The sequence below is a fragment of the Mytilus californianus genome, unplaced genomic scaffold (assembly GCF_021869535.1).
Source record: "Mytilus californianus isolate M0D057914Y unplaced genomic scaffold, xbMytCali1.0.p SCAF_10, whole genome shotgun sequence".
NCBI lineage: Eukaryota > Metazoa > Mollusca > Bivalvia > Mytilida > Mytilidae > Mytilus > Mytilus californianus.
In genome coordinates, this window is record NW_026262582.1 from 32819419 (window position 1) to 32832086 (window position 12668).

Genomic DNA, 12668 nt, shown 5'->3' on the forward strand with positions numbered 1-12668 from the left:
TATTTTGAATTTCAGCATGTTTTGACAAGTTTTATTCATTCCCTACTGTAACAAAATTTCCAATGGTTGAGATAGATTTTCTATAAATTGTTAAATGTTATCCCTGGATCAAATTCTTTATTGTGTACATTTCCATTTTACTGGTGTATTTTTCATTTTTTAATCAAATTTAAAAATTGCTTACGCTCAACCCTGCATAAAACATCGTATCTATTTTCTTGGTCTCACACAAAAATACTTTTATTTTGAATTCATATACTTTCTTATAATCATGACACCATGCAATTGATACCCCTTTTTTCAAGAGATACATGACTTTTTAGTAGCTGTTATTGGCTTTGAACTAGCTTTCAGTAACTGAAAGTACTCTCAGATCTGTATAGTTTATGTCTTTCGTTTTTTTGAATATGCCTATTCCCAAGTGAAGAGCCTGTAATTCATTGGTTGTCGTTTTTTGCTGTATATCATATCTGTTTTTCGTAAATTGTTTGGTAGAATGATACATCTCGTTTGAAGTCTTTACATTTGTCCTCTTGGGGCCTTTTATAGCTTACTAGCGGTATGGGGTTTGCTCGTTGTTGAAAGCCGTACGGTGACCTATAGTTGTAAACTTCTACGTCATTTGGTATTTTGTGGAGAGTTGTCTCATTGGCAATAATACCACATCTTGTTATTTTTTATATAGAAATGGTTGTATACGAACTCAAGCTAAAATGTAACTTTACAAAAACGTAATTATTAATAACGAGTAAAACACAGCAAATACTTACGTGATTCTGAGATAACACTTGATTTAATATTTACGAATAAATATATAGCAATCCAATGTAACAGGCTCATCAACTCCATCTTCTGTAACAAATTAACAGGTAAAAATAAACGTCAATCTGAATATATTTACATTGTGTAATACACTAGTGCATACATCAAAAGACATGTAGCCTTATATCAAAAGAGTTGTTGTCACTAATAATAACAAAACTGACTAACTCTAATAAATTGGTTGGGCTAAGTTCACGAAAGGCCAAAAATGGCCTTGAATTTCAACTTAATCATAAAATTTCAAAATGGCCATAATATAGTTCTTAAATGCATCTTTTTCAAAAGCCTTACTTCTTTGTTAAAATAAATCTCTTCATAAAAGTATAATTTTGGCTTCAAAATCAGCATATTTTGCATATATTGTCAAAATACGATGGTTTTGTGGATTTTTCGGACCTAAAAGCTTGGTAAAACCCTTGGCCGCAACCTAGGATCCAAAATTTTCTGTAACCAAAAGCTATCAATGATGATATTGAATCCCTAGACACGAAAACTTTCTGGATCATGGTACCAAAGTAAATTATGCCTAAAACTGTTAAGAATTATTGAAAATTTGACCAAAACTGCCGTTACAACACAAATAATGCATACTTAAGAAGTCAAAACTTCATCATTTTTAATGTCATGTGCTAAAATGAAGTTATTTTGTATTAATAGTATTATCACAACTATTTCTAGGGGAAACTTGTAGTATTTTGCCCTGATTGAAAATACATCAAAATCCTAGGTCCAATTTTAACCCTTCGTGAACTAGCTCCAAAGTTTGCCAGATATTACCGAAAGTGTCATGATTGAAAGATCATAAAACCTATATATTATAAGTTCATTTAATGATTTTTCGTTGCAAAACAATTTCGGATTTTGTTTTTGTCATTAAACCAAATTTTTAATTATTATTCAACGCTTTACGACTCAAAATAGGTCAATGACTATGGTTATAAGTTAAACATATTCATATGTACATTGTATTACCAAATTTTCAATTTTATGCACACACACAAAAGAAAACGTCATACTCAGAGTCGACTAGGACATGTACTCCCTTTTTTTCTTTCTCTTTCTTTTCTTTTTGTTTTGTTTATTGTTTTTGGTAAATATTCTTTCATATTTACAAATTGACTTATTTTCACATAGTTGATGTGTTCTTGCTCGTATCCTACGACATTACAATAACAGTTGTTTATATGCTGCCACTATAATCCATTTTTCAACGTAAAGAATTGTGTGGTAACATATACATAAATCGTGCTTAAAAACACTTGTATTCCATGTTTAGTTCTAAACGTGTCTAGGATTATGTTTAATATATAAACACGTTTCTAAGTAAATATAAAAATAAGAAGATGTGGTATGATTGCCAATGAGACAACTCTCCACAAGAGACCAAATGACACCGAAATTAACAACTATAGGTCATCGTACGGCCTTCAACAATGAGCAAAGCCCACACCGAAAGTCAGCTATAAATGGCCCCGAAATGACAAATGTAAAACAATTCAAACGAGAGAACAAACGGCCTAATTTATGTACAAAATAATGAACGAAAAACAAATAATATGTTACATAGCAACACACGACAACCACTGAATTACAGGCTCCTGACTTGGGACAGGCACATACAAAATGTGGCGGGGTTAAACTAGTTTGTTGGCGCCAAACCCTCCCCTAACCTGGGACAGTGGTGTAATTAAAAAAAAAAAAAAAAAAAAAGCACATTACATGTACACGTCTTGAATATAAACATTTTAATATGTGTTTTAGAATTAAAGTGACTGTGCTTAGAACTAAAACACTAATTACCCAGCTAAATACGACCCTAAACACATTGTCAACTTAAACATGGTTAGAACTGAGACATTTTTAGACCCGACCGTGTAAAAAAGTGCACACAAAAGTGTTCAGGATTGTGTTTAGCATCTAAACACCACGTTTACAGTGTATAAACTGGTATTCTGTCATCTTATTGATAAGAGCAAGTACATATTTAAATTGTGAAAATAAGTTAAAATATTGAACAATATTTACAAAAGAATATTAAACACAAAGAATAATAGATAAGGAGGCAATGCCCAAAAGCGCCTGTGTACACACTGTTTTAGATCCCTTGAACATTTACTGGTTTTATCTATACAATGATCAAAACGATTTTTTATTACCGGTTTTCAATGAGTGTAACAATTATAGATTTCATAAGGAGTGAGAACTTTTGGCAAGTTTATTATTGTTACAATTGAATTAAAGTAACGAGAGTTGATATGAAACGATATCCAATTCTCACACGAGTTGTTTCTCTTATTGAATATATTTTTGTGTGTGAAAAATAAAAATTCTGCGAAATATCGTGCTTGTCTTTTGCACCTCAACAGGTTGCCATCATTAGTCCGCTACTGGTGAAACATGTGAGTGCTTTGCATTTTATTAAAGTAATCACAAATGTCCGTTGCAACGATGTGGGAGGGAAAACAGGGGGAGTAGTCCGTTGTGACCTTTGACATTCATCATTTACTTAACGAAAAGCCAATGGGAATGTCGCAATTACGAGACTCTTTGCAGGATTGCATCCCGTTCAGTGAGATACAAGCAACATATCTTCGTGCATGGAATAGATGACAGGCCACAACCATTTGAATGTAGTACTCATTCCTTGATTACCCGTACCTCATCAATGTTTACAATATCAAGGAACACTTATTCAAACAACCAATCAACCAGTTCTTTCAAAAATTTTCGTTTCTCAGCATACAATCGACACAACAAGCTGTACACTCAGTGTATCTCCATGCAAAGGAAGTGACACGAGCAAGGTGTGTTTTGCGGGATCTGACGATAAATTCGCCTAGTTAGGTTTTATAAAATATCTTATCTTTATAGGATAAGATACGAAAAGATATTTGTATTCCAATCAAAAGGCCCATGGTGAACAAATTAATGTGTTGCAATGATTTTTTATAATCATATATATTACTAATCATTACATTTCATAGACATAAGAATATGTAATAACTAATCCCACGAATGTTGGGAAATACAATCTGATTTTGGAATGCTTCTCGTTTGTTGTCAGCCAATCAAAAGTATAATTCTTATGAAACATACATGCAATAAGAAAATAATTATTTCCCCATGTAAATTCATTCACGAAGACACGTGCTTTCCGTGACAGTTACAACAATGCATAGGAACACATTTGGAAACATTGGTACATGTATGTCTCACAATTTTACTGTATCATGCAATCGACTATACTCCTGGGACCGTGTCAACGAAGCTGTCCAAGGACTAGGACATGTCTTAGGATGGTCTTAGGACACGTCTTATTCCTAAGTCAGGTTAACGAAAGTCTCCTAAAATAAGATATGTCCTATATTTGGTCCTAAAGTTAGGATATATACATAGGTCTAAAAGTTACGATGTCCTAAAACGAAATTAAAACTACAAATATGGCATTAACTCAATAATAAAAATACTAATACAATATTAAACTATTATACCGTTATTAGAATTAAACTAAATAAACAAAATATTTTTCATTATTTGTTAAAGATTCAATTGTGTAACATTATTTTCAATTTGTAGACAATTTGGTCCATAAAATACTTCAATATATCAACAAAGAGCGTTTATAGTACACAGTTTGAACCAAACCAAACGGGGGAATAATAATTTAAATGTGAAAAAGGCTTTCTTTATTTAACTAATCCTGATTAAATACATATAATAAAATCGAGTGGACCAAGGGACAAAACTAGTTTATAAACTAGAATTGCAGCACGAATATCACATTTAACAAAGTTTTGTGACTATTTAGTTTTGTTGTTGTATGAAGTTCATTTATATGTTTTTATCATATTTATCAATTATGTACTTTTGACGAGATCAATACGTTATATAAGGGGGCCGGCCTTCATAGCTTGCTGTTCGGTGTGAGCCAAGGCTCCGTGTTGAAGGCCGTACCTTGACCTATAATGGTTTACTTTTATAAATTGTAACTTGGATGGAGAGTTGTCTCATTGGCACTCATACCACTTCTTCCTATATCTAAATAATGTAATTAGGAAAATGGCGCATGTATTTTTAAATTGTATTTTGCAAAAAAATTAACATGATCTTAAAAATCTCAATATACATAAAACAACTTCATAGCTTGTTGCGTTAGCTTTCTTGTAGTCTCAGCGTCTGCATTTAATATAAAATTTTTGATATCTCCTTCTGACAATTTGCAAATTTCTTTTCGTCTTCTGCGGCGCTTCCTCCATGGTTGTTATGTGTGACGTCATGACGTCATAAGTCTAAATTAAGTAACATTTTCATATTGACCACCAATATACGTATAAATAGAAACATAGCGTCAATATAGGCCTACGTCAAAATAGAAACCAGGCGTAAGATACGTAAAATAACCTTTCAAACACGTGATCGCAATTGCCAATGAAAATAGTGGAATGCTTCACCATGTGTAATTATGATAACGTATCTATTAGTATTACGTTAAAAATTTTATTGTTTTCCATAAAAGAGTCATCCCCCTCTCTTTATATATCATATAAAACTGTGCGCTTTGATATACACAAGAGTGCAGAAAGTGGCGCTAAACACCATCAGTCAATTAATCATTCAGTCATTTATCAATTTTACAATTATTGAATTAGAAACTAAAGTTCAAATTGGTAACTTAAAAATGTACTAGTTGACCAAAATATGATGCAATATTAGTTGTATATAAAAAAAAAGGTATTTTACCTCCACAGTTTGGATGTTCAACTGAAAATATTCCTTCCATGTGATTAAAAGCGCGCCATCTGAATAAACAATCTTTTCCAATTCTTACGCTACACGTTTAAATGCTAACCTGTTATTGGATTAAATCTCATTTACATCTTTTAAAAATCCTTTCGATCATGAAAAAGTTATTCAACTTATACATTTTGTGAAGTTGTGTGTATACAGAAATAGGCGTGGTAAAGCTATAAACCGGCCTACCCCCAGTAATAGCCGCCTTCGAATAAAATAGATAAAGATCTTCAAGTTTTCAATTCATTGTTGTCAGTGGAAAAGATTATAAGATATAAACACAGATAAATGTAGAAAACTTAAAGCAAGAGAATGATCGTCACGGCTTTCACTTTGTACCTGTTTGATTTTCGCCCGCTTTTTGATGACACACTGAGGAAGGAATGGATTAAACATGAACAATGACAATCAAATAAATATCTAATCTAGCAAAAAATGTTTTTAAAAAATCGATTTTTGTTAAGATTTTACGATAATTATTGCTGTTAACATGGTTACCCGTCACAAATGATGGACACAAAAAAGAATACAAAAATGGCAACTATTAACGATTAGAAAATATGAAAAGTAAAGAATAAAGAAAAAAAAAATCCAAACAAAATATGACATCAGTAAAGAATACAGATAATGAAATAAAAACCTATCCCTCAACCATGTTATGAATTTTATTCAGGATTCAGGATACTCTCATTTATAGAGTGCATTTGTATAAGGGATTTTGCTAAACCTCTGAAAATTGAGGAATTTTAATAATTCACTGACAATAAAATCCCTTATTTCAAGTATAAACTTAACATCAGAAATGCGTTTTTATGAATATTGGTAGACCATTATTATTGTTTTGAATCTATTTATGCGATAGACAATATTTTAAAATTACTATACTTACAAGTCATAACTATCATGTAAAGATACAGACTACAATTCACTAATCTTTGAACAATAAGATTAATTCAATTCACGGGTGTCATTCGGTAAATCGAAAAAATGTTATCGTGAAAGATAAACCGAACGGTGGTCAAGTATTACTATTGGATCGTGAAAGCTCTGGTATACATGTAGGACAGTGAAGGAAATCTTATCGAATAGACATTTATTTGTACGGAAGCGTATTAGCGCCACACACTTTTTTTTAATATGTGTTCCTATGTTTGCAAAAAAACGCACCAATTTTGATTTGAATTATTCATTAAGTTTTGTATATGTTTCGGACCATATGAGTATTTAGACCATACGCGTATGGTCATGACCACATGCGTATACTCATACGGTCCGACCATACGCGTATGGTCGGACCATATGAGTATATACTCGTTTGACTATTAACGGGCCGGACCATATAAGTATTTGAACCATATAGATATTTTTTTTCAAATATGCATTAGAACCGTTTCAATGATACAATAAACTTTATGATTCAAAGACTACATAAACATTAAATATTGATGCCATATATATATTTAGTTTTCATCGCTAATTGTATTCTTGTATTTATGCGTAGGGTGAAATTTATTTCCACACAGTAGTAACGGTACCATAGCTTTTCTGCATTTGCACGTCTTGGTTGTGCACGATCCTTCGCAGTTAAACTTTTTGCTTTCGAGTGGAAAGTTAACCTTCTTAGCAGCTTCGTGCAGTGATACCGAGTTCTTGGGAATTCCATAACAGTTCTTTGAGAAATTTTGAAAAATATCGTCCCAAGTCGACATGTTACCATTCTAGCGTAATAACAAATCGATAAAGACCATAGGTATAAAATGTGTTTACTATAGTTGTGACTAGTAAGTAAAATCAAATGCGTGGAACTGCTTATTTTTATTTAATTAATCTTTTTATCATTATAATATAATAAAATGACCTTTGATATCGTCTTTTTAATGACGTTACAACTAGAAGGGTCATACCTTATGAAGAGTTAAAAGTATTCATTGTAAACTTGTTGATTACCCCGACCATACGCGTATGGTCGGACCATATGCGTATATACCCATACTGTCATGACCATACGCGTATGGTCCAAATACTCATATGGTCCGGAACATATATGCAAAGTCATTAACTAAATACAAACAAGTTACTTTCTTTAAAAAAGAAAAGCAATACGTGAACCCAATATAGCTGACTGGTAACTAAATATTTTTTGCTGAATTTATTTTTGCTTTTGCTTTCAAATAAATTTATTGACTTTCTGAAAGCATGTCAACCACGAAAAAAACCCCATTAAACTTTGAACTTAAATGTATCATGGGGGCATTGGTGGACGAGTGGTCTAATTACTCCAATTACAGTACAACTAGCCTATTAACACCGAGGTTGTGAGTCCCTCATGTGGCAGTTTCTTTGACTCCCATCTGAATTAATTAGGATTGGCAAGTTTTCTTGTCGAGGGCTAGTTGTTCTCTCTCAGGCACTCAGGCTTCATTCACAAATAAAAACTGGCTTCTACGAAATAGAAAACAGTGCCGAAAGTGTCGCTAACCATCAATACATCAACCAATCAGAATACTAGTAATTAACATGCCAATTCTTTTTCTTTTTCTAAATATCACCAGACTCTTTAAAGGCTATAATAAATTATAACGCTTCATTAACACAGTAGTTTTCAGATGACCTGATCAGGTTACAGGTCGGGATCACACAGTACGACTGATAGATCAAAATCTGCCCGAACTAGATTGATTTTATTAAATCCATTGTTTGAATGTTTAATTTTCCAAATCGGAAACTAAGCTACAAATCTGATGTACACACTAGCAAACCAATTGTTTTAATTTGCAATCGGTAACGTAGATCCTATTGTAGCTCATGTATAAATATAGTTCTATTTTTAAAACTGCAGAAATATCAACTCTGTTGATATAAAAATACAAATTTTCACAAAAATACAGATCCCCACATGAACGAAATATCTAACATTATTTTTTGTTATTAAAAATTAGTTAAGAGATGACCCGTCAAAATTAATTAATAAAGGGTAACAATCTTTTAAATTAGTAACTAATTCATTCCAGAGTTTAACAACATATGCATGGTATGAAATTTCTGTAATATGAAACTGTTCTGCACCTTGGGATGGTATAATTCAGAGATTCTCTCGTAAGGTACGTTGTAATCATTTAAAGTGGGAAGACAAGGTTCTAATAAATCTATCATATAACTTGGAGAAAATCCATTTTTTATTTTGTAAAATGTAGTAAGTTTATGCTTCTTTCTTCTGTCTGATAATTTTTCAAGACTGATTTCAGTGTATGAATTTTTAAGAGAAGTTGTACGTCGGAGACCAGTAATAATACGAGCAGCTTCAATTTGAACACTTTCCAATAAGTTAGCTTCTTGTAAAGTGCAATCATCCCATATAATGTTTGCATATTCTAGACTAGGGCGAATGAATGCTGTATAAATTGTAATAAGTACATTTCAATCCAAATTATATTTTACTTGTCTTAATAAATGTAATCTAGAACATGCTTTTTTTATAAACTTCAAACTAGCCTTACTCTCAAAGTTGAGACCTATGTGACAGTGACTTTTAACTTCTTTTATTTGATCCCCTTAATGTAAAAATAAAAAGAAAGGAGGATTTATGTCTTTTCTAGAAAATAAAAGGGTTTCTGTTTTGGAGGGATTAAAGGTAACAGCCAAGTTTTCAGCCCATGTTTTTGTCCTCCAAATAACATCAGTCAGAGACCTAGAAACAGTATCATAGCCATCATCAATGATGGCATATTATAAAGGGGTGTCATCTTCAAATAATATAATATGATTACTCATATTTTTAACAATGTCATTAATATAAGTTAAAAAAAGATCTGACAATTAAGGCCACATCCAACAGTAGCAGAATCTGATTTATGTTTTGTGTAAACTCACTCACACGTAATATAGCGAAAAATGCTAGAATAAATTAGGATTTAAATAATAACATAAGAAGATGTAAAAATACTAGGAAGGACATTTGTGATCTGTCGTAGTAATGACTATGGTCGCGGGGCCATGTGTTTTTTGTGGGTTTCTTCTATATCAACCTTCGAGCATTTTAGATATCATAAAATTCTTAGTAATATCTTCTAAATGTAGTGACTTCTGAGAAAAGGATATACCACTTATATATGAGAAAACGGTAGCTGAAGATTGAAGTTGGAATGAATCAAGAACAGGGTTGCGTTCAATATCGTAGCGGCTACGTAATGCTACGTAGATTTTTGTCTACTGAAAGAGTAGCTAGCCTAGCTTCTATCAATATCTATGTAGCAGCTTGGCTGGCTACACGTTTAATAATCATAAATCTACGTAGCCCTATGTAACTGCTACGATATTGAACGCAACCCAGATCTAGCTCTTTCAGATAGAGAGTCGGAAAAAAAAGGTCGAGCAGATGCTTTTATTATAGATTATATACTTGGTTTGGAGTTTGTCCCAGAGATGCGTTTGGCGCAAGGGTTAAAGTTTCACCGTTTCCCTTTGTTTTGTACGTCTTAGATGTTTTGGCTTGCTGAACATTTTGCTGACATGATGACTGACGAAAGGAATGAAGGGGTACACTTTGAGTTATTACACCCACGTTATTATCATTACTTTGACCATGATCTAGCATAGCTGTTGTAATGTAAAACGATTTTACAGCTGCATGTACCAGTTTGGCAAATACTAAATTTAGTTTTGAACATTGAAAAGCTTGATTTCTCTTTACTAACAGTATAAAATTAAAACGTTCAGTTAATTTATAAAAAGTTAGATCCCTTTCAAGTTATGTGCCCTCTTAATAAGGAGATGGCATTAACATTCTCAATGTAATCTTTTCATTTTATATGTTAAGTGTAGCAGCATTGCAGCATACAGATACAAATTGTTTAGTCTCTAAGAAAACTTGATATTTAGATTTCCATTTCTTTTTTAGTAAAATGGGTGCAATTTTGATACTGGGTGAAATTTGCGTACTGTGCCGTTAGAAGACATATATAGGCCTATATTCGCTTAATTCAAAAGAATAGCTACGGAAATGAGCAAAAATCGTGTTTTGTCTCAACGAAAATAACAAAGTTATAAAAACAATATAAGTACATATTTTGACATCGAACGTTCATATTGCATGCGCACGCGTCTATGTTTGTATTCGAAGTTGTTCTCGGAGAAAAAGTTTGCCTTTGTCCAGGTGAGCTTATCGATACTAAAATTTCCATCAAGTTTTTATACTTCTACATTTCAACAACACTTATTAAATATGAAATGAAATTTAATAGGAACTGAACAATACGCACATATTGTACTTGACCTGCATTCAAATAGAGTGGGAGTGGATTTTTTCCCAAACCGTTGAATTTCCTGATTTTTTGGGGGATTTTTAGAAACGAAAGGAAACCAATTCGAGATAACAAATTACAACCTGAAAGTGATAATATTTGTTGTTATTGTTAGTTTTATTTTCCTTTCCTAGAATAGATTTAAACGTTCCTTCAGATTTGACTGGCAATTCAATCACACTGAACAATGAATCAACAAGTTTATCAAATCAAAGGTCCAGTTGAGATCACATCCAGATCAGATCTAACCCCGAATTCATCGAAAACTCCGAGGAGGACTGTTTTATTTTGATTGATTGGTGATTACTTTTCGCCGGCTCAGCACAACAAAGCTTTCATCGCCGGAAGGACTGTTTTCGAATAACGACTGTCCAAAATGTAGTTTTTCTGACTACTTATTTATTTTCGTACTTTATTCGTGTAATTGTTTTTCTTTGTTTTTTCTTTGTTGTTTTTCATTTTTTTATATCGTTTCATGATTAATTTATTATTTAGTATTGGTAATTTTAAAAATGTTTTTAACTATTTTCAGGTTTTTAACTGTATGACCTTTTTTTAAATATTAACGTGCGAAACAAGTACGAAATCATATATATGCATAGTTACATAAGAATATAATATTTATGATGTCAGGTACATTTAATACCGGATATCAAAACAATCCTCTAGAAAAATACGATCACTGTGTTATTGGAATTTTTATCTGGTTTAAACATCCGTAATGTTCAGCTGTCTTTCTAAATTTTAAGGACACATGAAGGTCGGCGTGGATTTTACAGAATACAGAATAGAAAATGGGCTTGCAGTGCGGAATAAATTGCCGACTAAATAAAGAAGAGAGAAAAATCACGGGGGAAAATAAAGAATAGAGAATTATGAGGTTCTAAAATACAAAGAGTACTGAATAATCATGGACTAAATAAATAAAGTCCAGACAAAATTGGTATATCAAAATAAACAATTAAAGAAAACCAAAAACGAAAAATTCCCTCCGTTAAAATTTAGGAGGTTCTGGATTTTTTTTTTGGGGGGGGGGGTGTCCTTCATTTCTGTATTTTGATTTTTAGACCCGTTATTGTCTATTCTTTATATTTTAGCACCTAATTATTGTCTATTTTGTTGTATCAATTTTTCTCTTTTCTTTTAACATGTACTATTTTCCAATTACTCTCTATTCTGTATATCCGTATCCACATCTTCATTTAAACCTTCAAACAATAAAAGTACATAATATAACCTCATGTATTATGAATTGGACATTTATGTATATCAACCTGGCGAAAATAGAGCTTATACATACACCCATGGAAGGCTTTATTAGTGTTACTATACTTAATCTTTTTAATTTTTTCTTTATCTAAAATATTTTTTACAGGTAAAACCCATCTAACTTTCCAATCAGATAGCTGTTCCAGTTTACGTTATGGAGAACGGTTCTCACCAAGACATTACTAGTGTAATATAAAGTGTTCTTAATAATATATAGCATGCTGGACACCGTTCAGTTGGAGTTGTCACGCCGTCATTGAAGCGTGGGTTCAAATCCCACAAAAACAGGCGACATTTTTTCCCTATAAAATTATAAAGAGATGAGGAATTTTCTTTTTACGGTTTGCCCTCACTATATCTTTTGATGGCTATGAAATTCGATATGTTAATCATATGTTGTGCACACCTTTGGGTTATAATCTAAAGCCAATATAAAGACAAACTGTTGACGAAAGGGAGATAAAGATGTAATAATTAATGTAAGTT

The 12668-nt window shown here is 32.2% G+C and overlaps 1 long non-coding RNA gene across 1 annotated transcript in view; it reads right to left on the reverse strand.

Moving 5' to 3' along the window:
• Window positions 1–5682, reverse strand: part of LOC127717966 (uncharacterized) — a 53125-nt gene extending 47443 nt beyond the window's left edge. Inside the window, exons 1-2 of the long non-coding RNA XR_007989491.1 lie at window positions 5563–5682; window positions 771–852 (exon numbers count right to left, since the gene is read on the reverse strand). This is a non-coding gene — a long non-coding RNA (uncharacterized LOC127717966). The remainder of the gene's footprint in view (window positions 1–770; window positions 853–5562) is intronic.
• Window positions 5683–12668: the final 6986 nt, after the last annotated feature.